The sequence below is a fragment of the Pezoporus occidentalis genome, unplaced genomic scaffold, assembly GCF_034315485.1.
Source record: "Pezoporus occidentalis ecotype Australia unplaced genomic scaffold, CSIRO_AGI_Poc_V1 ctg17, whole genome shotgun sequence".
Classification (NCBI taxonomy): domain Eukaryota; kingdom Metazoa; phylum Chordata; class Aves; order Psittaciformes; family Psittacidae; genus Pezoporus; species Pezoporus occidentalis.
In genome coordinates, this window is record NW_026913531.1 from 5,468,528 (window position 1) to 5,494,707 (window position 26,180).

At 40.2% G+C, this 26,180-nt stretch overlaps 1 protein-coding gene across 1 annotated transcript in view; it reads left to right on the plus strand.

Moving 5' to 3' along the window:
• Positions 1 to 21,901: 21,901 nt before the first annotated feature.
• Positions 21,902 to 26,180, plus strand: part of SYT1 (synaptotagmin 1) — a 355,083-nt gene continuing 350,804 nt past the window's right edge. Inside the window, exon 1 of the mRNA XM_062613815.1 lies at positions 21,902 to 22,152. The gene's annotated coding sequence lies outside the window, so the exon portion shown is untranslated. The remainder of the gene's footprint in view (positions 22,153 to 26,180) is intronic.

Genomic DNA, 26,180 nt, shown 5'->3' on the forward strand with positions numbered 1-26,180 from the left:
GGTTGTTAATACTGAGCAACTTCTTCAGTATATCGAAGTTTATCCAAGTTTGACCTGTTGAAAAAGAATACATTTTTAAATAAAATTTTCTTCATCTTTCCGTGCTTTTTGTTTTCATCTATGAGTACAAAATGATTCATGTCTTTATCATACAACCCGAGATTATTTTACACAGCTAGTTTTTCTGTGACAACCTTGCTGCTTACTGGTGCCAGCTCAGAACACCTCCTCTTAATTCATAGACCATCTGACCAACAAAATTAAGGAATCTTTAGTAAGTGATCATCTTTGTTCTGAAAGGTTTGGCATTGCAAATCATTGGCTTTCAGGTTTGGCAGTGTGCTTTAATGTTAAGGGGAACCATGAAATAAGAGGAATGACTCAGCTGTCAGATTTAGGAACTCCTCTATTTTTTAGGCTATTTGCTGGAGCTTTTTGTTTTTAATAGTGTTCCACAGATTAGGAATTTTGTTGTCAGAAAGAATACATAAAGTGTGGGTTGTTTTTTGTTGCTTTTTTGTTTTTGTGTTTTTTTTCCTATTTGCACTGATTTCAAAGCTGAAAATAAGTGTTTTGAGGGCTATTTCATCTATTTCAGCTTTTCAACACCCTAAATGGAATCTTTTCCTTCTTTGTGAGAATCACACATTCAATTAAAATTCATTAATTTACTCTTTATCATTATTTGTGACTTGGCTGGATAAAATATTTTGAAAATACTATTGAAATTCTTCATTTGATAAAAGCACCCTGTTATAAATGGTTCAAAGTGGTGATTCAGAGTATCTTTTAACTCTTCAATTATGTTTAACTTTTCAGTGCTGTTTAACTTTACTAGCTGGTACTCATTAAAACATTATCTAACTACTCTTTTTCTATCATCCAGGATGCATACCTGAGTTATGAATTAATCATTAATAGTATGAGTTAATTTTATGGAAATTCAAACAATTTATTTTTGCTTACTGGAAAAGACCTCTATAAACTGCATGTAAAAGGCTACTGAAGCCTGATTCTTCACTGCTTTCTTTGGTATAGCTGTTCAAAACACATGTAAAGTATGAAACCAGCACGATAACATTTAGCATTCCCTTTGCACTCTCTGCACAGTTGATCCTGCAAGACTCAAGGATTTAGATAATTTAGGTTGTAAGAGATAGGCACGAGTTAAAAAGGTATCTTTTTTTTTTCTGAGGAAAGTGAACATAAAGAGAACCCTTAAGTGAAAAACCAAAAAACATTTTTAGAGAGATTGGCGGTTGATAGTTGCCAAATAATATCATATATTTTCTACATGCATTTTTGGCACCTAGGTTGTAACTAATTCTATAAAACAAAATGAAAATGGAAAGTCATATAAAAAATATATCAAGCATCAGATAACCCTTGTCTTGTAGGAAAGGTCTATTAATATGAGCATCAGCCCTGATTTCTCCCTGTTCTTTGCATCCAGAAGAATCCCAGACAGTGTCAGGCTGTGATTTATCTACCTTAGTAGTTCTCCTCCTGTTCCCTTACAACCAGGCCTGTTGTGCACTGCTAGAGCTGAAGGTCATCAGTTTAGCACATGAATAAGATTTGATTATATTTTTTTACACAGGATATAAACCTGTCCATTCTGTTTTAAAAACCCTTTTAGTACTCAATTTGCTTAGCTTTCGCTGAATTGAGTTACCTGCCTGAAATATATAAAGTAACTGGGGTTAGAACAAGAGAGTAATTTTTATTTCTTCACTTTTAAATGCAAAGATCTCTTACTTTCTTGAAGTAATTCTTCATTAGAAACATGAGGATTTGGTGCAGAGTTTCCCCTCAGTGTTGTCCCTGAGACTTTTAATCGTGCACCAACCTAATGTTACTTCAGTGGATTGTGTAGGATATTATCCTTCTTTGCAGTTCAGTCATGGAGTCTTGCTGGCAGGCACAGGTGAATGGGTTACAGGCAGCAGTTGCTGGTTTGCCAGCCAGTTCTGTTGAAAGAGATGGAAACTGTAGGGCAATGCATGCCCACTAAAATAACCTAAAATCATCGGGGGATCTCTAAACAGAAGCCTGCTATATAGAAAAAGAGACAGTCTTGAAATAAACTCTAAAAGGCTCCTAGCAGCCAGCATGCAAGTGGAAGCTGTCTTCCTTTGGAAGTTTACATAATCGTTTAATTTAATGCTTCCTGTGGTGTTTCCCAGCCACTGCTTTAGCTCTTTGATCATAATACACTAGGACAAATGTCAGGAAATATGAGTCTACAAAGTGATGTAAATCTTGTTCTCTATCGGAGATGTGACTATGAGCATTATCTTCATGATATTTTCTTTCTTATGTATTTATTTCTTCTCTGTTTTTTTGTTGTGTTTTGGTTTTTTTTTTTCCTCAGTCTGTGATGACAGAGAAAAGCAATGTCTTTCAAGCTAAAAACCAACATTATCTAGTATTCCAACACTGGTTAAGATTACTTCAGCTTGCATTTCAAGGTGAGGAAAAGCCATATTAGCCTGGATATCATCTGTAAGATATATTATAGTGTGGTATTCATCATAAGCCATGTCTTTTGTCTTTCATATTGTTCTGCACTTCCTTCAGCTCCATCATCAGCAAATGTGATAAGACTTACTTGCATGTTTCTGTCTCATAGCAGTCAAACATTATCAGTCAAATATGGTCATTTGTTGCCTTTTCATTTCATTTGTAGCTTTATGGCCTTATAGGCTTTGTGAATTAGACTGAATGAAAAAGTCTGGAAAATTATACATTTATGTCAACAAATACAGAAAAATTAGCATCAAATAAAACTTGGATATAAAGACTTCTTTTGTTCTTTTAAACTTCGTGTTCACAAACTTAAAGATAAAAATAATTAGGATAAAAAGCCTAAGAAGCATTCTATCACTATGGTAGCATATATTTTATATCCGTTTGGCATTCCATGTGATTACACAGAACAGTTGACATTATCACTCTAAAGGGAAATAGTGGTGGAATGTAGAAGTCAGTGAAGCAAAGAAGAAAATGTTTTGTTACAGCTAATACTTTGTTGCCTATTAGGTGAGGAGTTTTTCTTTTGTGAGTGCAGTCCTAGCTTGCTTTTAATTAATGTTGCATTACTCTTTTTAATAAGAGCATCTATTTAGAATATTGTTAATAACAGTGTCTATCTCTTTAAGACACTAAGTCTCTAGCATTAATTTAATGGAAGCATTCCAGTGGCATCTATTATATGTTCCCAGTTAAATTAGCATGATGGTCTTTCAATGGATGTTTTAATAGACATTATTATCCAGAATATTATAAAATTAAAACAGAACTCAATGGGTTCTTTTAGCTCCTGTTGTAATGTTCTGTGAAGTCACTGATTCTGAAAAATAACAGCCTATGTATTTTTAATTTAATTCAATGGTATTTGGCAAGAGTTAAAACATGAACACACATTTATATGGCAGGAGTAAAGACAAATACTTACCAGGTTAAGATGTGACTAATCTAGAAACAATCTTACATTTAGATCTGTGGGTCAAATTCTTTAAGAAGAGGTTCTTTATAAACATTTGTGTATCAATAGCCATGGTCATGTTTTTTCTTGCCTGCTGATATGTGTGATGTGCTGAATTTCCTGCTGAAATCAGCTGTGAAAATAATTGAGAGCCCATTTCTTCAGAGAAAGAAACCTTTTTGTAAACTACCATTTCCCGTATTTTTCAAAAAAACTAATTTTCTGTTGTTAGTTTGTGAAACTACACAGTGGGTGTGAATAGTAAGTCTCAATTCCAGCTGGGCTACTTCTAGACAAGATTCAAACTGCAAAGTATTGTAAAACTCAATAGATCCAGATCTGCCTATTAAACTTTCATTTTGGTCAGCAAACATTTGGTATGCAGGCAGAAGGATCTGAACTTTCTCCTTATTGATTTTCTATTTTTGAGCCACATTCCTGAATGTCCATATTTTATCCATGGAAAACAATTATTGTTCTTGTCAATGAAGAAAGCTGCTGGTCATCATTTTCTCATTTTGGCAGCAATTATGATTAACTTCCATTTTCTCCTCTGATCTTCTTCAATCTGATGTGGGAATGTGGGAGAGAAGATATCTGTCATACATTTAAAAACCTTGGATAAAAGTGGCTTGTATAACTGGTTAGCTGATATTTTGAATATATCATTATCTCTTATAATCATCTTTTATTTGGGTGGACCTTTTTCTGGAACTCCCTGAGATTCTGGGTGCCATATAATCAATCTTCCATGATCCATTGTATAACATCTCGGGGTTAGCTGAAAACTTCTCTTTTAACTAAATTACTTGAATCACCAGTATTTTCTCTGAAATCCTAATGGTCTTATTTGCATACACATCTGTCATTTCACACAACAGACAATATATTAGGGAGACCTAATATGAATTTCCCATTGGATCGTCTGAAAGCATGAATCCCACCTTTGCTGAAGAAGGACTAAGCAAATCCCTTCCCATCTCACAGAAAGACTTGTTAGAAAGTGCAAATGAAAATCTCTACTTTTCACATAGCTTTCTTGCTACCTGCCTATATCCATCTGGCACTTTGTGATAAGGTCATGCCCATATGTGAACAAATGGTGTTTGAAGGTTGATCTGTGTGCTTCTAGAAAAGCATGTGCAATAAGTAAAAAAACATCAAAATTACGAAGCTATAGGCTGCAATTACCAAAGCAAACATATACATCGAGAAGACAGAGGGGTTTGTTATGCTTTTCACACAGTCAGCCTTTTACAGGTATGTCTTAAACTGACGTGACGAAAATAATTCTTTGATAAACAGGAGGAACGTTTTTCCTGTAACAGTGAACTTTACACTGCGCTCTCTAATGCTGTGCAGAGAAGATTTTGTTAAAAGACCCTGCCAGGAGTTTCTTTCAAGAAGAGATGCTTTTATTTATAGCCTCCAAAATTCTCCTAATGCAATGGGGTACAAACATACTTGAAAGGAGACTTCATAATAGTATGGGAAAAAGATGTGAATGACTGCTGTGCTGAACTGGTTTGATTATACCGTAAAGCCCTTAAAAGCTGAGTTTAACATGTCTTTTGGGAGAAAAAGGGAAGTTAAAATAGGCCTTCATAATAGGCCTATAGAAGATAGGAAGAAGCTGGTTACCACACGTGCCAGTTTGCCTGTGCTTTTATTTTAGTTTGGATTAAAATAGCTCACATTTGTGAATCCAGGGAGAGAATGAAGTGAACACAAGAGTTCAGCATTTCAAATAGATGACAAACTTCTAAATTTCCATTTACCAGCTTTTCCACTTAAGAAAAGGAAAACTACTTCAGTCAAGATCAGCTGCCCAGGTTATGTGATGACAAGTCCTCCTCTGTTTCCCAGCCCTGGACCTGCAGATGAAGAATAGCGCTGCACCTAGGGTAGACAGGCATCAAGGGGGAGTGGGGAGCCTGCATCTCCCCAGTTGCCTCTCCATGTTTCCTGGCTCTGTCTCTGATACCAGACAGATCATATATACAGTGCCAGGGTGAGTGATGGCCCAGAGCTTCACAGAAGTGCCGGCTGGAGTATAAGAATCCTGTTTAGCAAGGCGTTTGATGTTACTCACTTATTAGAAAGGAACGGGTCTATTGAAACTGAGAGTCTGTTCCTGGAACTGCCACATAGCTTGAGACAGGCAGAGAGCATGGGGAGCTAGGTACAAATGCCTCCCCTGTGTAGCACGGAAGAAGCTGAATCCCTCCCATTCAAGATTTGTTCAATTGAAAAATATTTGATGAATAAGGGATGATGACCTCTTCGCTTTGCTGAGCAGGACACTTGCCTGAAATGCAGATGACCCACATCCAATTTTCAATTCCAATTCAGTTCCAAATTGGATGGAACTGGGACTTGAACTTGCAGCCTCAATTCCCGAGTGCCACTAACTTAAAACCTAGTAGCTAGAAGAGCTCTCAGGATTTTTTAATTGTAGTTTTGTTATAGGGATTCCAAATTGGAGCCCGTAATTACTTTCAGCTGTAGTTTCATTGAAACAAATATATTCCTATAGAATTTGATTTAAAACAGGTCAGCATTTTCTGCCAACATCAATGAATCAGGAATATTTTGGGAGCTACAGTAGAGAAAGATTATTTTAAAAAAGACAAACGGGTAGGGTAAAAGAAAATAATAGTAGGGGGTAAGAGAAAGAAGTAGATAAGCCAAAATAAAGTCCTATTTGGAAGGGAAACAAAAACTTGTCTTTCCTTTTAAAAATATCTCCATAGCATTCCAGTTTGAATGTCTGTCCTGCTTGCAGTTGCAAGGCGAACAGACCTTCTGCTCACCAGCGAGCATCAGTACAGGGACAGAGCTGCTTATTAATTCCGTGAGTTATCAAAGTCAGTTTTGAATCCAGAAAGCTGCATTTATAGCCAGAAAACCATAAGAGGCTAGTTGAGGATCAAGACCTTTGATGCCTATTGTAGCAAAGCTTTCTCTTCTTTTTCCTCACCTTTTCTTTTTACGCTTTCTGAAGTAAAGTTTATTTATAAAAATGCCCTTTTGTTTTCTATACTGCCCTCAGGATTCTTTTTTATTGCTCTGGCATTGTTTTGCCCAGAAGTTTCAAAATTGTTCATCAATGACACAAACATCCTGCTTTGCTCCTTTGAACAGATGTGCTGATGCATTTGTTTTCCTCAGAATATCTCAAATTTAATCTTTTGAGCAAATCTCTTGTTTTGAGAGAAGAAATCAGCTGAAAAGGTTAAATCCCACCAGTTCCACATATGCCAGGATGTGTGGCGCATTCATGCCAAGCTACTAAATTACACAAAGAAGCTGCTGCACCTAGGCAAATACAGTGCACATTACTGAGATGATGATGCTGGCATAGAGAATAAGGTGTCCCCTGGGAAGGCCTCCTGGGAAATTTCCAAAATATACATAGTCATCATGATGATTATCAGATGAAATCCTCTTATTTGGTTTTAGACACAGATTAAATCTGAGGTACCTGTTCCATACTATTAGTTTTGCCTGTACATGAAAGCATTCTGGGAAGATTAAACCAGTTTTCTGACTGTTCAAGGAAGATGCTACTATTGCTGCTGTTTTCGACTGGTCTTCTGTTTTGTTTAGAAGCTGCTATAGCCTTTCCTAAGCAATTTGGAATACTGGCTGTTCAGTGTTTATCTGAAATTAGTGAACGGCATTCTGTGTCTTTGGAGAGGTCATATATCAAATGACTTTTTGTTCATCTTTCTTTCTTATAATGACTTGTTAATAGTTCAGTAAACGTAAATCCCTGTGTATTGGCATTGTGACTGGACTGCAGAAGATCTGAAGATCTTTAGTATTGGCAACTGCAACTGTTCAAACAAAAGATATCAAACCCTACATCCCAAAAGACTGGCTTGAAAATGAAATTTAAAAAAAATACATGACTTTCTGGATCATACTTACTCCTGCGTTATTTGACATTTGGTTTTTTTGCAAGACTTACCACATAAAGTTTTTAAGCTAGCCACAAACGTAAAACAAGTAAATAATAAATCTGAAATGTTCATGAAATCCTGAGGCTCAGAGTGGAGCTGGGAAGAGTACTCAATGTCAAGAGAAATTGAGCTGACTGAAGCAGAACTTTTATTTTCATTCGGCATCTTACTATGGGTAAGATACAATACCAATGCATACCTTTTTTTAAAACTGTGCAATTGAAATGTGACAAATAAATGAAATGTGGTGTCTTAATTTTAATTTGGAATGTAGTTTAAACCGCATGACTCATGTCATGTTGCATCATTCCACACAACTTGTTTACAAAACAACTTGTTTTCTGCAATGATAGTATGCACAATTTGGATGACAATCATTATTAAACTGGCTTATAAATTTTGACTGCAAAAAGAGTATCTGAATTCCATAACTGTATATCCAATTACTTATATCCCAGCTACATTACATTGATTCTGCTGTTTCTTCTGCTTTGAAAGAGGAAGATCAGCTTCAAAAGATAAGCTGACTGACTTCCAAATTACAGGCTATAAATTACAGCAAACCAAAAATGGTGGAAGACTGAAATCATGGTGGAATCAGAGAGGGGGGGATATGCAGAACAAATATCAGAAGCATACAGATGTCAATGCAAAACAGTTATGCTAAACATGTTCTAGTGATATAGTATGACTGGCAGTTTAATAATAGAAAACATCTGAGAGTTAGTATATGAGCAGGATGTCAGGCAGTCCTAGCCCAACCTAGGAGCTACTGACAGCTGCTGGGAGAAGTAAGTTTTTTAAAATGAATCTTTTCTGATTGCTATTCACGTTATAGCTGTTCTGGCAGATGATGTCTGAGGAGGGCGTGGCCCTGATGTGAATGTGATCTTTAAGCTTCTTACCCATGACTTTGGGTGATGGGAGTGGGGTTAGTCTTATTCTCCCAAGACCAGAGGCAGCAGGATGGTGCATCACCTGGAGCCCTGCCTACAGCCTACAAACCCAGCCTTGACAAAACTGTGCTAGTCAGGGCATCCTGTCACAGACATAGATGTAGTATGGAAACCTGGTCTTACAGTGTCTTCAATGCCCTCTTCCATCTCCCTACCATCTTGTATTTCCAGTACAGTTCCAGTGAGAATCTGCCATTTTCAGATCAGCTATATCTTTCTTCAACTATTTAGAGACTGACAATCAGTAAGATGACTGTGGAACTCTATTGCTAGTTAAATTTGACCATGTGTAAAACTGTGGCTCAGTTTTCCACTGGACAATGACCTCTCTGTAAGAACATGTCTGTGATTGGAACACAGGTTCCAACTCTTCAGTAACAGCAATTTAACCAGTTTGCTGGTTAAATTAGTTTTAACAGCAAACTGGTTCTGTCAAGATAACAGCCAATCTGAATCCTTGATATGTGAAAACAAGTGAAACCCTTTTTTTTAGAAACATAGAGCCCTTTGCTGCTGCAAGCAGTGGTTTTGTGCCTATCTACATTTGAGCTTCTATTGATCTTAAGAAAGAGCAATAAATTTGCTTTAAAACAAATTATAATAATACGGATGTAAAATTTCTTAGTTTTAATATAAGCACTGGTGTAAAGCTGAATGATGTGTTAACAGCTACCTGTCAAGAGTATATAAAAACTTATAAAGGCAATTTCTAGAAAGGAAGCTTAGATTAAGCAGTTTCTAACTAGCCATATAGACTGATATTAAATTAGGCTGCTAGAATAGGATGTTCAAGTGAAGGGCCAGTATTCTTGGGGTCAATGCCATCAAGTGAATATCTGAAGAACCAAAAGCCAGTTAAAGCATTTAACTAAAGGGTTTGAATCTGAGAAGTTAAGATAGTCAAAGATCAAACTAGCTTCACGCTCCTAAATTAGTTCTAACTGGAGAAGTGTAGGTTCTATTAAACCCGCCTTGAGACCATTAAAATGCCCAAATGGAAAGCAATAAAGACATGTCCCAAAACTGTCAGTCATCTTGTAAGCAATGGATTTTTGAGGAGTTTAGTAATAGAAAATTTAAGCTAAATAATGCAGTCTGTATCGAGTGAGTCACATACAGGAAGTCTAGTTTAAATGCAATTTAAATATTACATGCAGTGTTAGGGAAGCAAAAAATGATGGAAGAACATTAGAGAACTGAGAGCAAAGTGATACAGTTAAATACAAACAAGTCATGGAAGTCAAATAAAAAACAAGCAAACAAAAAAAACCCTTGTACTCTCACAGCCAAATATATCTTTCATATTATGAAGAACAAAGGCCAGAAATCACCTGAATTACCTTCACTTAAATAATAACACCCACATTTACACACCAATTAAAACCAGGTATGGGTTCACTTATGAAGAAGTGGAAAAAGAACAGGTCATAAACACCTCAGATCTTGGATGACCTGAACTCAGTTTTACAAATTCTGAGTCACAAAACTCCCAGATTCCCGTGATATCTACAGAGAGATCTTGGTACACCATTATCAGCATAGCTGTATGTCAGTGCAACTGATTACATGATTCAGATCAGAATGTACTTCTGGAAACCTTCCCAGAAGTTTGTATTAGTGGATTCTCACTCTTCTACTTTAGTACTATAACATTATACAATGCACTAGAGGCTGAAGGCACAAAGCAAAGAAAAGGTTTAATTACAGTTCCTGTGTGGAACAATATAAATATTATGACAAGGATTTTATAAATCAAGATAAGAAAACAATAATGAAAGAAGAAAAAATACTGATGAGAAAATCACCTCAGAAATGACATCCTGAGGCAGAAGATATTGATGATGAATAGTAATAATATTCGATCTCAGATAGCACTGATGGTTCCAGCAAGAGCTTCAGGGATTACGTTTATCAAGATATTAGTCGCATCTCTGTGGCTTATTAGGAGAATTATAATTCAGACAACTCTCCAACTCTGTCTCAGGTGGTATGATCTGAAGGCAAAGATTACTTTGCTATGTTTTCTATTATGGAAGAATACATTTGATATATTTTTTAACTAGAAGAATAAACACACAATTTTCTGCAGGAAAAGTACTACAGAAAGAACTCTCACTGAAATTGTATTAAAATCGTAGTTCTGGAACGTGAAAGACTCTTGCATATGTTAAGGTTGCTTCAGGGTATCCCAGCAACCCCTTGAAGTTAGAAAGAATAATATCGGAAAGAGCTTTTTTCATCTTTTTCCAGACAGCACAAACCCCAATTTCAAAACAAACTTTACACTCACATTATGTTCTCCTTGCCAAGAGGAGAGTCTCTTAATTGCTATATTAGCTTTACTACTGGATTTCTTACTGCTATAATAGCCTACAATTTGTTTTACTCTATACTATACTGCGATAGTACATACATTTTTTGCTATTACTGCTATATTAGTTTTGCTACTTTACTATTTTATATACTATTTTTGTTTTATTTTACAAAATAGATTATTTTATTTTACTCTAATCCTGTTTTACTATCCTCCCATCTCTGTATGTGAATGACAGCTTGGAAAGGAAGTTTCCAATATATAATGAGAAGATAGTATGCAAGGAAAACGTGCTGAGATATCTGTTCCAAGCCTGGATTATATGAATGAACACGAAAAGCCTAAGTATAAATGTACATAGATATACCTCGAGTTATATATTTTTGCAAAGGTGATTCATGATCTATGTTTGAACTGTCTTTGGAAGCAGTGCCTTGACGCACACTGAAGTTTTCATCCAAGGTGTGTGCACCAGCTGCATCACATTGCTGTAATCTGTAGAACGCACCAGGGAGGCACATTGTGTCCCACAATGGTTTCCCTTCAGTACAAAATCTTAGTATCTATAGATCATTATGGATCATTGTTTTGCATTTACTGAAAATATTTGTTTCAAATGCACGCTGTAATTGGGCCAAATACAGGGGTGCTTTCTGCTTCCCAAAGCCCACAGCACATCACAGACACTCTGACCCTGCTCTGCAGACATCTTGCCTGTGAGTGGTCATTCATTTCCACTCCTCCACCAGGAGAACCAGGACAGAATCTGTTAAGCAAGTCCTAACCTCCCACCAGGGTATATCGGGTGATAGGGCTACACCTGAATGCAGTCTACCCTTTGCTGTCTGGCCACTTGGAACAAATTAAATTAATTCCAGCTAGCAGAACAACATCCAGGCCTGGAACAGCTGGAAGCAGGTTTTCAGGATGACGGTGAATTTTAGGACGAGAATAATCACATTTGTCCAGTGTCTGGCATACTCCTCTGAAGCTCCTGATCCAAGAAAGAAGTCATTACCCCTTCAAGCTTAGTCATTCTTCATCATTACTTCAAGCTAGAGAAATCTTCTGTCAGGATCATAGAGATGCACACAGAGCTCCTGTGTATCATCTATGACTGGTTGGTTTCAGAGGAATCCCTATGTTCCTCTGAAATTGAAACATTAAACAGCTTCCTCAGCTTTTCAGGGGTATAAATGGCGTTCATATCTCCAGATGATCACTGCCCAAGGAGATAGAGCTCTATAACAGGAGGCATGATTGTGGCCCCTCAGAGGTTGGTTCATGGCCTCCTGAAAACAGATTTCATGAAGCAGGTGTGGGAAGCTGATGCATTTTTTTGGCTGGTTCTGATCAAGGATGGGCATGCATATGCACAGCCTTTCAGTCTTTCAATTTATAGCTGCGACTCTGACCCAACAACATGAATCAGCAGTGTGTCATTGCAGCAAAGAAGCCCAACTACGTCCTTGGCTGTACCAGCAACAGAAGAAGCAGGAGGTCAAGGGAAGATACCCTTCCATTTTATTCAGTGCTTTTAAGACCACATCTGGAGTATCATGTCAGTTTTGGGCACTGAAGTACAAGGAAGACACTGACACCCTGGAGTGATGGCAGTGGAGGACCACCTGGATGGTTATGGTACCTTCATCCTTCAAGATACTAACAACTTGACTGTACAAAGCCCTGAGGAACCTGTTCTATCTGGATGTGCTTTGAGCATGTGGTTTCTCCCAACCAAAGTTGTTTTATAAATCCATGACTACATGTTATTAGCACCAAACCTTCATGACTATGAAATTTAGCACCTGGATGCATCAAATCCTTTTTCTCATGTAGCTCTCTAACCAGCACCAGAAGTAGGAACAGAACCTCAAATGGATCCTTTGTATACTACAGATACAGCTCTTTGTAGTACAGAACTGACAGTTAGAGGTCCTTCCACAGGGATACATAGGTTGATGGGCTCCTTTTGGAGGACTATAAGATGGCCAGACATGGTATGATGCATCCATGGTGAATCAAGGCATAATATGTTAAATATGGATGACCCAGGAAATTATAGACCAGTCAGTCTTACCTCTGTGCCTGGCAAAAACTTGGAGCAGATTCTCCTGGAAGGCATGCTAAGGCACACGAAAAACAACAAGGTGCTTGGTGACAGCCAGCACAGCTTCAGTAAGGGGAAATCCTGCCTGACCAATTTGACGGCCTTCTATGATGGGGCTACAGAACTGATGGACAGGGGTAGAGCAGTTGATGTCATCTACCTGGACTTGTGCAAAGCGTTTGACACTGTCCCACACAACATCCTTGTCTCTAAATTGGAGACATCAATTTGATGGATGGACCACTCGGTGGATAAAGAACTGGCTGGATGGCCGCACACAAAGAGTTGTGGTCAATGGCTCAGTGTCAAGCTGGAAACCAGTAACGAGTGGTGTCCCTCAGGGATCGGTGTTGGGACCGGTCTTGTTCAACATCTTCGTCACTGACATGGACAGTGGGATTGAGTGCGCCCTCAGCAAGTTTGCCGATGACACCAAGCTGTGTGGTTCGGTTGATACACTGGAGGGAAGGAATGCCATCCAGAGGGACCTCGACATGCTTGTGAGGTGGGCTGATGCCAACCTCATGAAGTTTAACCATGCCAAGTGCAAGGTCCTACACCTGGGTCGGAGCAATCCCAGGCACAGCTACAGGTTGGGCAGAGAAGAGATTCAGAGCAGCCCTGCGGAGAAGGACTTGGGGGTGTTGGTCGATGAGAAAATGAACATCTTCAGTGTGCGCTTGCAGCCCAGAAAGCCAACCGTATCCTGGGGTGCATCAAAAGGAGTGTGACCAGCAGGTCAAAGGAGGTGATCCTGCCCCTCTACTCTGCTCTCCTGAGACCTCATCTGGAGTATTGTGTGCAGTTCTGGTGTCCTCAACATAAAAAGGACATGGAACTGTTGGAACAAGTCCAGAGAAGGGCCACGAGGATGATCAGGGAACTGGAGCACCTCCCGTATGAAGACAGGCTGAGGAAGTTGGGCCTGGAGAAGAAGAAGCCTGGAGAAGAGAAGGCTGCGTGGAGACCTCACAGCAGCCTTCCAGTATCTGAAGGGGGCCTATAGGGATGCTGGGGAGGGACTCTTCATTAGGGACTGAAGTGATAGGACAAGGGGTAACGGGTTAAAACTTCAACAGGGGAAGTTTAGATTGGATATAAGGAGGAAATTCTTTCCTGTTAGGGTGGTGAGGCACTGGAATGGGTTGCCCAAGGAAGTTGTGAATGCTCCACCCCTGGCAGCGTTCAAGGCCAGGTTGGACGAAGCCTTGGGTGAGATGGTTTAGTGTGAGGTGTCCCCGCCCATGGCTGGGGGTTGAAACTAGATGATCTTAAGGTCCTTTCCAGCCCTCACTATTCTATGATTCTATTCTATGATTCTATGTCAGAAGCATCAGCTGGTCTCTGTACTCACGCTGTAAGATGCCTTTTCTAGGAGTGTCCCTGAAAGCTTTTACCAACATACAGACAGCACAGAAAGTCAGTATACTATGAGCCAGTGGCAAAAACTGTGAGTCTAAAACCACAACAATAATGAAATACCCAGAGAATGTTTGGTCAGCACATTTTTCATGTTCTGATCATCAGTAGGATATCAGTGTGTTTTTTTAGGGCAGGTCTGCTGCCAACAGCACAAGGCTGCCCAGCTCCAGACACAGGTGACTCTATTGTCATTGTGACTCCTGTAATCTATCACAGCTCAGCCTGCAGAGTAGACTGTGTCACTGTAAACGAGACATTAGATTTGAATTAAACTAGCAATTGAACTGTAAATAACTTCAGCAAGTAACCTTTTTTCCTCAAGGAAAACTGTCGTTTTTTTAGAAGTGAATGTGGGAAAAATTAAACAAGTTCTATTTAAATTAGAGTACAACGGAAGGCAAACTAATATAAATCTTTTGGAAAAAGTCAAATGTCGACATTTTTATGAACCCCTGTAAGACAAAACTGGCACAACCACTTTCCTTAAAAAAAAAAATAAAAAATCAATTTGGTCAGAGATAAAGCTTGATAACTTTAAAGGGAAAGCCAAACTGGAGAGTTAGTTAATAAAAACCTTAGCATTATACAGGCCTTTTAAACTTAGTAGAAATGACTGTTCCTGTAATAAATCTCTGAGGTTATTCTGCAGATACCTTTGTATTTATGAAGGAATAATGATAGTAATGCTTTGCTGTGATTATGGTGGGGAATGTGTGGGTCATAGATTCCGTCAGAAGGAAGAAAGTTAAGGCATAAAGGAGTCTGCTGTAAGTCACAGAATAACTTAATCTAGGCACTCATCTTTAAAAAGAACATTTAATTTAGAGTTCCAACATCAAAGACCATATGAAATCACCATTTCTTTGAAAATCCACACTTAAGGACAAGAAGATATTGGCCAAAATCCTTTAACTATTTAGTACCAAACACTCCTCTCGGCTGAACTTTTCCTTAGTATCAAATTACTGAGCTTAAACTAGCAAATTCTTAGTCTGATTTCAGTGTGGGCAGAGGACAAGCTTCTAGTGATGAGAATCTCTATACTTTATTATCTCCATCCTAAATGACGTTTTAGTTGGCTTTTATTCTTTTCTTTTTCTTCAATCCATTAAACAACATTCCTGACTAGCTACTTCTGTTCACATACAAACTAGATTTAAAAACAAACCAATGACTTAGCGAGTTTTACATTCCTTAGCAGGGAACAATCTATTACCGTACTCTTACCATCAGTCACAATTCTGACTTCAGAATTTAACTCCTTTCCTAACAGAAAAGGACCAATCCTGATTTTTGCAGAAACAGGTCCAACAGCAAGGCTGAAGAGGAAGACTGTGACTGTCCAGATCATTTCTCATTTATGATTGGCAATGTTATCACAAAATATATTCCCAAATGAGTAGGAAGGACAGGAAAGGAGGAAGGCAAAAGGACGGGCAACTAAAGAGGTCAAATGCAAAAAACTAGGAAGGTGATAAGGGATTCTCATTCACAGATTTATGAGCAGGGGGGGAAAGTGATCTTGACACAGACTAAGTAAGAACTATTGCATAAGCAGGAAACTATGTCCCAGGTGTGCAACTGGGACCCTTAAACTTCCTACTTAAACTCACGACTTGAATTAAAATTATGCATCACTACATTAACTTCTTTATGTCTCTCAGATAGCTTGATTGATAGAAGACAGCAGTCATGGAAACTGTACTTTTAAGACAGCAAGTCTTACTGCAGATTTATACCTGGGTAACTGTGAGCAGAATTAAGTTCACTGAGTAGGGTTTATTTTTCTTTACCTAAGTTTTTAAAAACCAAGGAAGGTCTTCTTTACATTAGCATAGTGTAATGCTAAAAATTCAGCTTTGACTTGGACAAATATCTATCAAGGTTTGCAGAAGAGACGTTACCATTGACCTTATCATCTTAACAACACTGCTACAGTTGGAGAGTTTTATTCCCTTTTTATACTCATGTAATTTGAAGGCTATGTCATATGCTATAGAAAAAGCAACACAGGAAACAAAACAAGCCTTTTAGTTTGCAAACAAAATGGTGATGCTGACAGACAGAATTGCCAGAGGTAACTAGTTTACTGTATTGCATATTGACTAAAATGTAGCTAGGAAGAAATCAAAATTATTTTTTTTTAATCCTAATTATATTAATGATATATAATTTCCAGTTCATTTAGCCATGTGTTTTGCAAGCTTTTAAGCCCAATGGTAGTCTAAACATCAGAATTGTACAGTGACTGCATTTCTGTAAGAGAAGTAAATACATATTTAAAAAAGCACAGAAAATATCACAGAATGGTGTCTACTATAGAGAGAAAGAAAAACTCTGACATTTTTATCGTTTGGTGTTTTAAATATAAATACTAGGGTAATTTCACTGTGCATTCGAATGAAATGACGGTGTGAGCTAAAGGAAAACACACTGCCTTGAGAATTATTTATCAGGCTACTGATATTCGAAAAGCCTTTTCTGAAATTTAAAGTACATTAACTAGTTTTTTACCCCAGTAACTCTACCCCATTTTTTCCTCACATGGATATTCTTGGCCTACAATGCATAATCAGACGGTAGAACATGCCATCCTTCATGGCTGGACTGGCTTTCTGGAGGATCTTCATTGCATGTCTGCTGCACGGTGAAGGCTTCATGAAGATCTCAAATCAGAGGCATGAAATTCAGGAAGCCTAAAACCATAATGTTTTATCTACATTTCAGTGCTATGCTCCAATAGGTTTACTATTCACCTTCACTCCACTTTCAGGTTGGTGTAAATATAAGCGTATTTTACACTTAACAGGCAATTCATTCACGTCTCTCCAAATAGAGTCGTTTGTTTTGTACTGGAGACAATGGAATGTCCTCTTATGCCCATTGTGACAATCATGCATATCCATTTGAAAAGACCTTTTTAGGTCTCTACCCTCTCCTCAGGAGGAATAGTGCCATTACACAGCTCTTCTTGTGCTTTGTGAAGGTCAGCTCCACAAAATTAAATTAGAAATCCCACTTCCCATTCTTTTTATTATGCAGTCATCCATAGGATTCATATGCTCACCAGGGATAACAAATTTTACACAGGGAAGCCATAATGTCTACCACTGTAAAGTAAGATTGGAGACTGGTAATATCTGGGCACACTGGAAGCTAACGGTTCAGTAGTTTGTCATTTTATGTAGTAGATTCTGACTAAAAAGAAGCTGAGGACTTTAGTCCAGTTCATCCTAACTGCACCGAAAAGGCATTTTTTCTATAGTATCACCCTGTGCACCATTTTAGTGAAAAATGATTTTCAAAGCGGGGAGGAGGATTAACGATGCAGAGCTGTCAACCCAAAAGAGAATCCCTTAAGTAGGGGCACCATCTACAGGGGAACAGACTGACACTGACTCAGGTCTGTCCTTGCGTTACACAGCTGACTTCTGTGCAAGGCACATGTGGGTTGGTTTGATTACATTTGAACAGTCTCTCATAAGAGTATTTCTGTTTTCATTTTCATTTATGCTGCCACATTGTCCAAGAGCCCTGGGCACAGAGCACGAACATTCTGTGTCAGCTGCTATGCAAATGCAGATTAAAAGAGACCATCTCTGCCTAAACAACTTAGAAGAAGCAGCAGATATGTACAGATCAAACAGAGGAAAACAAATCAAATGACACATTGAGACACACATCAGTCAGGAGACTAACAAGTTCTTTGATTTTACCCTTTGATTTTTAGCTAGAATTAAAACTAGAACAAAACACCAACATTTGTTCTCTACTCCCTCAATCTAACTCACAATCTCACACATTGCTCCAAAAATTATCTTCAAAGACTTATTTTATACGATGCTTTCGTTGTGTGCAGCTGAATAGTTACTCCAGTACTTATTCATTTTACTGAAGGTTAATTCTCACTTCTGGGTCTTAGATTCCTCACTTTGCTTTCACGTCTTTCATGTTCTCCTGATGCAGATTTGGCTTCTTGGCTGGGGATGTGCCTTCTATCATCATAGAAGTGCACATATATACCGAGTATCATAATCATCATCCAGTATATATTATGAAAATTTCATGGAAAGCAAGAGTGGGAAAACAGGGAACTAAAATGGGTGGTTCCTAGTTTTTAATTTTCAGCTGTACATACCAGCCCTTGGATTCCCAACCAAATGGGAAAAAATACCAGAATACTCTAGAGCAGGCATTTCATTTACTAAAAGAAGTTTCAGAAATGTGTTCTTGAACTCATACAATCAGAGCTTCATTTGATAAGCTGTCCCATTTCTCTAAGCAAAAGCCAGTTTCTTTGTCTGCAGGCATACAGACTACTCTCAAAAAGAAAAAACTTGAGGATAGAAAAGACCAAAACAAAGGAAAAATAGGAGTAAAATAACATGACAGTGAAGAACAAAGTAAAAGCATCTTTCTGTTAAAATAGGTACCTTGTGCGTTACAAGGCCAGTGAATAATTTCAGCATGACAGTCACAGTTCAATCGCTGTTAGTTTACTGTTCTGGGCTCTGCCTGATAAGTAAATTAGCATGCTGCCAGTACAATTTACTCATTCACCTACCCCTGATTTACACTCATGATTTACCTGATTTCCTGTCTTGTACTTCTAATTGTGACAGTTGTGATACTTGGTCACACAAAGGCTGAGGTACAAAAGAAAACAAAAACTGATGGCAGCTTGGGTCCAAAGCCAGAGCCCTGATGGCCGATTTTGATGTGCTACAACTGCTGTTGCTCCTGAATTTGCCGCAGTGACTGTCATTCTACTATCTGCTCTTCATATTCCGTAAAACTTGCTGGGACAGGCCCGAGAATATTTTGGTTCATTGGCTTTGGCTCAGGCTTTCTCCATTTTTATGGAGCAAGCAGGAGTCTTTTACTTTCAAAACCTAGTTTTTATGGCTCATATTGCTTTCTCATCTTGAGGTTTTACCTTGAAGCCACAGTATACGGAGAGTAAAAATAAATACAGCAAAGACAAACACTGCATCATTTCTGGTCTTGCTTTTTTAGTCAGTTTCTTCCCAGATGCTCCTGTAACTCCAACTCAGTCAAAGTCTAAATTAAAAACAAGGGATATGAAGGATATAACGGACTCTAGTTCTTCATTTGTACTTAATGGGATTCCTGATGGAACTTCTGAATGGCAGACATTATTTAAAACTCTCTTCTGATGCAGAAATACTCATTACAAAACCCAAACAAAACTGGTCTTGGGTTTATAATATAATTTATTCTGGATTTGCATGTTTCTTCTTTTTCTTACGATAGGATACCCCTGAACAAAACTGTGGAAGACATAACAATAATAATAATACATACAATGATATGTGTTTCGTGTGTTTAGTGGCTAGCATTTTGGCTAGCACTCCAAGCATTCACCAAATAGCTCCTGAGCTTTTCTTGTCCGTTCAGAACATGTTGTCATCCCTCAAGTTTCACAGCTTGCTTTGGTTTAATTAACATTACTGGACAGTAACTACCCACTTACTTGAGGATACATTACTGAAATAAAACTTGCTTACAGGACTGGAGACCTCTTTCTGTATGAATAAGCTTTTGGACCCAAAAGGAACTGAAGGAAGCATATGTGATAGAAGTAATAACTCTTTTGCAGCAATTTCACCATTGCAAACTACCAAGCTCAAAAAAGATTTGGTGAAATCTCTCCCACCAACATCCCAGCCCCTATCACACCTTTGTTTTTGTTTACTTTTTTAATCTAGCAGAATAATCATGTAGGGACTACCACAGTCAGAGAGGGAGAAAGTAATGATATACTCTTCAAGGCTAGTGCTGGATGGCATTTATTTTCCTTGCTGTCTATATACTAAAAGAGGGCTATGGGGCTTAAATGATGTTCCTTGTCTTTGCTCAAATACTAAGACAGGATATGATGTGTCATGCCTTGCGAATGCCAGACTCCCACAGACTTCTGGCTGTGTGGCTGTTAGGAACACAGCATCAAGTCCTCGTAACTATTAGTACTGAAATGTGTGGGGTTTTTAACTGACCAGATAAATGATCCTAGATAAAACAGTTGTTGATATCTATTGTACTGGGAGAGAAAACAGCCACATTTTTAAATCTGTATACAGAGTAATCTGGGTGCAGGTGACTACCTCTGCGTATGCAGTTTAAATTATGGTGGCTCCTCCTTTTTGTAGGTTAGCAGGAGCTAATACTTGCTCTTCTTTTCACTTTTCCCTTTCATGATCTAATGTGCCCATACAAGAAAAAAACTCATACTATGATTAACAGACCTAGGAATGCATATCCAGCACTGACATGATCAGACAAATGTGTATTTGAACTGAATTGGAAAAGGGCTGGGATTTTTTGAGGCAAATCCCACCACAAAAGTACAGGTGGGGAACGGCAGGAGGATGTTGTGTGCCAGGCATAGAAAGGCACTTACAGGATGTGCCTGAGGGCTTCTTAACTTTCCCAGTTACCTGCTAATGATGGCATACGGCTCTTCACTGCCAGCATTTGCTATTTATCGTATTAGGATGTAATTTAGATAACTTTCACTCTCGTGTACTAAATGAAACCAACTAAATGGCTGTGGAATACATTACTACTTTCTCAAGTTTTCTCAGAATGACTATTTCCACAGGATCTACTACTGCGCATCAAGGGGTAGAACCTTTATGTTCAGTTCCCTGCCTGTGACCAATTAAAGGCTATAGGAAACTCTTACATAAATACCACACTATTAGTTATACAATTTTGTGGATAAACTGATGTTTTCCTCCTGTGCCTCTGAGCATATAGATGTAACAATAATATATCTTGAGGAACAAAGAACTTCAGTCCGTTGTGTTTTTAAAAGCTAAGCTTACATCTAAATCTACTTCCATTTCCCTCTGGAACTGGAACAGCTTTTTATGTCATATTAAACATTAGACAAATAGGGTAGATCTAATTAAAAGTTGAAGAAATGTGCTTCCCTTAATTGAATTTGTTACAGTTACATTTTGCAGACCAATGTTAATCAAAGCGGCAGTTCAGAGTGGATGGATCAAGGGAATTAAGTTAACCTTTGCATGTCCTTACCTGAACACGCGATATGGTCTGCTCTCGCCTAAGCCACAGACGCCAATCACGACTCACCGCTCAGTCGCGACTGCCCGGCGCCGGTTGCCCATGGGCCCGCCGCAGCGGGAGGACCCGAATCGCCCTCTCGCTCGCTCACTACCGAGCAGCGGGGGGCAGCGGCAGAGCCTGGCCAAGATCGGTACCCCCTCCGCACTGGCGGCGCGGGGCACCCAGCTCACCCGACGGCCTCTGGGTCTGTGGCTCGGCGGCCCCGCGGCGGGAGGCAGCCCTGGCAGCCATGCTCGGGGATGCCCTCATCCTTATCATCATCACCATCCCCATCATCATTATCATCATCCCCCTTCTCCTCCTCCTTCTCCTCCTCCCCGCCCGCCGCTGCCCGGCCCCGCCCGACGGGGCGGACAGGGACCGCACGGCCGCGGGATGGGATGGGCGAGGCCGGCGCGGCGGCTCCACCCATGCTGTGCGCCGGCCGATTGGCTGCCGGAGCCCGTCTCCCCGCCCCCCAGCCAATGAGGGCGGCGGGCCGGGGGTGATGGGCTGCCTCTCGCGGGAGGGATTCCTGGAGACGCTGCAGTGTGGCGGCGCTCCGGGCGCCGCGCAGCCCCCGTACCGTCTCCGCCGCTCCTTGCCCAGCCCAGCCCAGCCCGCCGGCCGCCGCCGCAACTTACCGTCGTGCGCGCCGCCCGCCGAGCGCAGGGACCCGGGGCAGCCCTCCTGCCACGCACCCCGCCGGGCACCGCAGCCTCTCCCCGGGAGGGGCCCGTGCGCTCTCGGTGCCGCCGCGGGGGGAGGCTGAAGGACAAGCCGGCTGCGCCCGCCCGGGTTGCCAGGTAAGGCAGCGCTCCGGAGCCGCGCCCGGGCGGCGTCGCCTCGGGCGGAGATAGGGGGTTCTCCGGGCAGGGAGGAAGGGGGGCGGCCGTTGCGCGGGCGGGGGCAGAGCACATGCTCCGGGGGCGGCCGGCGGCACCGCCTGTCCGGGGCTCTGCCCGCGGGTGCGGGGGACGGGAGCCCGCCCCCAGGGCGCTCCCGGCGGGCGGGGGGATAACGGGGGGGGGGGGGGGGTGTGGTTCAGACAAAGAAGGTGCCCGCCCTTCTGACAGCCCCCCACCTTTTGCCGCGGTCACCCCCCTCTGCGGGAGCGGGGCGCCGTCCGCCCGCCCGCCTGCTCGCCTGCTTTGCCTCCATCCCTCCCTTCTTCCCCGCCGCTGCCCGAAGCCTTCGCCGGGGCGGCTGCCGGGCCAACTTGTTTCTCCGGGTTTCACCTGGCCGCCACCGCCTGGGCAGGGTCCCGGCAGGGCACGGCGGTGTGTCGACTCTCGGGCGCTGACCCCCCCTCCTGCCCGCAGGGCAGCATCTTCTCATCTGTTCTTCAGTTTACTGAAAGCCTTTCCTGCATTACTGAAGAAGGCTGCCGAGCTAAAGCATTTTCTTTCCGTGCAGTTTAACGTGTCCTCCGGCGTTATTTGCTTTGCCTTATTTAGTTCCACTTGCCTTGCTTTGATTTTTGGATACGTTATGGTCTTGTCCTATGCCCCCACAGGGTATGGGGAGGGGATCAGTGCTCTGTTTAAAAGTTAATTTTGCCTATCAAACTCTACTAGGTGGCATAGTAAGAAAGTGGAGAAGAATGTTAATATTTCTTTTGTTCCCAGTCTTCTGAAATAGAGATATCAAACGACTAGCAGCTTCTGGTAGTGAGTATAGGAAGTAAATTAAATGTAGTCATTGGAATGAGCCTTTATGGCGCTTTCAACAATCTGTAATTCAGTCATCTCTGATACAAGCTGCCTTTTGCTATTATTCATCAGACCCGGCTGAGTGATTTCTGTCAGATCGGAAGTGGTAGAGAGAAATCTCTAGGTAAATGTAACTGAAAAGCTTTCCAAGTGGAGTCCTAAATGAGCACAGAATAGCATTTGGCCACAACCTCGAGACAGATGTTAGCATCTGAATAAATCATTCCTTTTGACTATCTGGGGGATGTCAAGTCTGATTTTCCTTATTTAATAGCCATTTGTGGGTGAAGAAGAAAGATCTCTATGTTTATTACCTCGTAAATTCAATGCAGAAGGCTGTAGTGCAATCATATTTCACTGTCTCTGAAATAATACATTCTGTACAAAGGTCAGTGGAGTAATTTTAGATAAACATACGTGTTGTAGACCACAACTAGACTACTAATCAGCAATGGTGGTATTGATCCTCCGAGTGGCTATGCAGTGTGCCATCCGGGTTGTGTGTTAATCTGTTACGTGCTGTCTAAACTGCTTTATTGTCCGAGAGAGTTACTTCGTCCTCAGAAACAGAAGATGATAGCTGCAGACCCAGGAGGGGACTCCTTCCCCTGTGTGGACTGACGTCTAGAGTTACAGATGAGCAATTGTTTCAGGAGTGACCCTGAAAAGCGGAGGGGGAGCATTTTGGTACAAGGACAAGTAGGCAGCAAACTAATTTTCTTTGTGAGGATATGAAATGACATCTGCCATGCTTAAATAAACCCGCTCAGAAAAGTGTAAGGAGATTCCACGTGTGTCTAGAATAGTATTTGGTTGTATGTTTTGGAAACAAATGACCTGATTTTACGTCTTAGGAGTCAAATACATATCTTTTTTCCTTGAAGCTTTTTGAAATCGTAGCTCTATTAGTAGTGTCTGAGGGGAATATGCTTTAATGTGGTCCATCACTTGGCTTGTGGTATAGTTGCTCAGAATTTACATGCATGCAATTCATAAATTGAAACTATATAGCTTAAAAATGTAGTATATGCAGCTTGAGTGAGAAGAGATAATTTAAAAAGGAACCACGGGGCAGAAGATAATGACATACTGTAGAAAATAATCATACTCCTGCACTTGCAAAAGCATGAAATGTTCCAGTGTAGCCATTTCATACAAGCCCAATTTTCCTTCACATTAAGAGTGTCTAAGTGAGCCTTATTAATGTTTGATGCAAAAGATGCGAAATCCATTTTAAGGGTTGATGCTGGAATTTAAGGAGGTAGCTCACAGACTAGCAGAACAGTGCTATAACACTTCCCCAGAACAAATGTGGAAAATAATAATTTACCGAGTATGCCATTGCAGTGCAAGTGGGATGTAGCCTTCTCTGTAACACTGACAGGCAAGAAGCACTTTAAACCCATAGATACAAAGGAGTGTTTGATTTAACAACCTGAAACGTTCTCTTGCCTTAATTGTAACTTAAATCGGATGTAAGAGAGGAGGTGTTTAGCGTTGGTTAGTGTCGTAGTTGAGAAGGTGCGAGATAAAGGAAGGTTCTGTTTGTCAGAAAGGTATGAAAAAAATCTATACTTTTCCAGCTAGCAGAGAGAGACCGGAAACATAAAATCAATTTTTATGGTCTTTTGGCAGGTTTGGCTGTAATAAGTAAGAAAAAGGAGCAGCTTAGGGTCTTGGCAGAAGTTTTTAAGCCACTCGGCTGTACAGAACTCAGTTAGTTGATGTTTCCTCACATGAAAATTAAGCTCTTATTTAGTATATTGTAGTCTTTTCTTGCCCATTCAGCAGTCTGATTGCAATTTTAAAAATACTTATGTGTGAATGTCTGTGGTTTTATATTTATACACACATTTAAACACACAGATCAAGTCTTACTGGGAACTGCGTTCTGAATAAAGAGTGCACGCTACCTCGTATTACCTGCTGTGGAAGAGACATCAAAAGTTTGCAATGCAATTGGAAAGGACAAGAAAATATTTCTGCCTATCCAGAAGAAAAGCATGGAGGAATTATTGCGTGTGGATATCGTGATCGCCTTCCCTCTGCTGGTGATGCCCATATAAATATGCAGTTTCACAAAGAAAAATACTTCATAATTTGATTTACTTTGATTCTCTATAAAATGTTTGTTTTAAACATTACTTCGTATCTAGGAAGAAGCTTAATTAGAAATACACATAAGGGAGGCTTGTTAGCCAACTATGAATTTATGTGCATCTCTGACATTTACTAAATATACTTGAAGATAAAATAAAAGCATTTGCCAGACTGAATAAACAAAGCATTAGGTTAACAAATATTTTCAGGATGGTTATGTACAAATGTCGTCTTTGCTAGAGTAGGCTTTACTCCTTCCTAATATACCCCACTAACGGGGGATTAGAAATGCTGGTTATAGTGTTGCATCTTTTACAGAAATAGAAAATACCAAAGCAGAATGCATTAGGAGGAGGACAACTGGCATGGGTTCTTCATGATTTCTTCTGGTGAGAGCATAAGAGCAGACTACAGGCAACCTCTTTCAGGGGCTACGTGGAGCAGCTGAGTGATTTGTATGAGCAGTCTGTAGAAGAAGTTGTTTGGTTTAAATAAAATAAACCAAAAACTTTCCTGAGGTATGTAGTGACCAAAAGCTGGATAGGAGCTGTAATGAAAGTAATACTTCAGGAGATGTTTTTGACAAACGTCTATAATCAGAAAGCTTTAAAGGCTGGCTTTTTTAGTGTTTTTTTTCCCCAGTGATGTAAGGAGTAGCATGTTATAGGTCTTCCATTTACTATAAATGCTTATGAGAGAGTTGATTATTTTCCTTAACCAGTTTTCTTATCACTGCTAGTTTGGAGGTATTTCCCCAAACAGCAGGCACTGAACACTTCCCCTGCTCCATCCTAGGGGGAGTGTTGTTGCCGTCTTTTGAATTCTCAGAGGTTTGCCAAGTCGGGATGTCACTGCTTTTTTAGCCATCCCTAAAGATGCTGGGAGGAATGTAACGGAACACTAAGTAAATCTAGAATGTCTCCTGTGCAGCATAGTTATCTGACAGGCTATTAATATTTATATGGTTCTTCTAAATGGAAGACCATGCAGATTTTAAAAAGTGTCACCAGAAATTATCCAAG